Below are 1,603 nucleotides of genomic sequence, written 5' to 3'. Positions count from 1 at the left end.
CCCTACGGTTCGCGAACTATGTAGACATGGTTGAGACTTCTCTCCAGACCAATAACCAATAGCGGGATGCGGGAGATCCATAATGGCTCCCACATATTCAACGATGACTTAGTGATCGAATGAACCATTCACATACGATACCAATTCCCTTTGTCACGCGATATTTTACTTGTCCGAGGTTTGATCGTCGGTATCACTCTATACCTTGTTCAACCTCGTCTCCTGACAAGTACTCTTTACTCGTACTCAGTGGTATGTGGTCTCTTATGAACTTATTCATATGCTTGCAAGACATTAGATGACATTCCACCGAGAGGGCCCGGAGTATATCTATCCAGTCATCGGGATGGACAAATCCCACTTGTTGATCCATATGCCTCAACTCATACTTTCCGGATACTTAATCCCACCTTTATAACCACCCATTTACGCGAGTGGCGTTTGATGTAATCAAAGTACCTTTCCGGTATAAGTGATTTACATGATCTCATGGTCGAAAGGACTAGGTAACTATGTATCGAAAGCTTATAGCAAATAACTTAATGACGTGATCTTATGCTACGCTTAATTGGGTCATGTCCATTACATCATTCATATAATGACATAACCTTGTTATTAATAACATCCAATGTTCATGATCACGAAACCATGATCATCTATTAATCAACAAGCTAGTTATACAAGAGGCTTACTAGGGAATCTTTGTTGTTCACATAACACACATGTATCAATGTTTCGGTTAATACAATTATAGCATGGTATGTAAACATTATCATAAACACAAAGATATATTGTAATAACCATTTTATTATTGCCTCTTGGGCATATCTCCAACATATGGACCCATAGTCCAGGGGTGAACTACTCACACATCAGTCCGGAGGCGATCATGGTGATGTAGAGTCCTCCGGGAGATGATTCCCCTCTCCGGCAAGGTGCCGGAGGCGATCTCCTGAATCCACCGAGATGGGATTCGCGGCGGCGGCGTCTCTGGAAGGTTTTCCGTATCGTGGTTCTCGGTACAGGGGTTTTCACGACGGAGGCTATAAGTAGGCGGAAGGGCAGAGTCGGAGGGCTGACGAGGGGCCCACACCATAGGGCGGAGCGGGCCCCCCTTTGGCCACGTGTGGCCCTATGGTGGCGGCGCCTCGTCGCCCCGCTTCGTATCCCCTTCGGTCTTCTGGAAGCTTCGTGAAAAAAATAAGACCCTGGGCGTTGATTTCGGTCAATTCCGAGAATATTTCCTTTGTAGGATTTCTGAAACCAAAAACAGCAGAAAACAACAACTGGCTCTTCGGCATCTTGTCAATAGGTTAGTGCCGGAAAATGCGTATAAATGACATAAAGTGTGTATAAAACATGTGAGTATCATCATAAAAGTAGCATGGAACATAAGAAATTATAGATACGTTTGAGACGTATCAAGCATCCCCAAGCTTAGTTCCTACTCGCCCTCGAGTAGGTAAACGATAACAAATATAATTTCTGAAGTGACATTCTATCATAATCTTGATCAATACTATTGTAAAGCATATGAGATGAATGAAGTGATTCGAAGCAATGGTAAAGACAATGATTAAACAACTGAATCATATAACAAAGA

This window comes from Lolium rigidum, chromosome 7 (assembly GCF_022539505.1).
Source record: "Lolium rigidum isolate FL_2022 chromosome 7, APGP_CSIRO_Lrig_0.1, whole genome shotgun sequence".
Taxonomy (NCBI): domain Eukaryota; kingdom Viridiplantae; phylum Streptophyta; class Magnoliopsida; order Poales; family Poaceae; genus Lolium; species Lolium rigidum.
The sequence above is the reverse complement of the archived record's forward strand: the minus strand, read 5'-3'. Positions refer to the sequence as shown.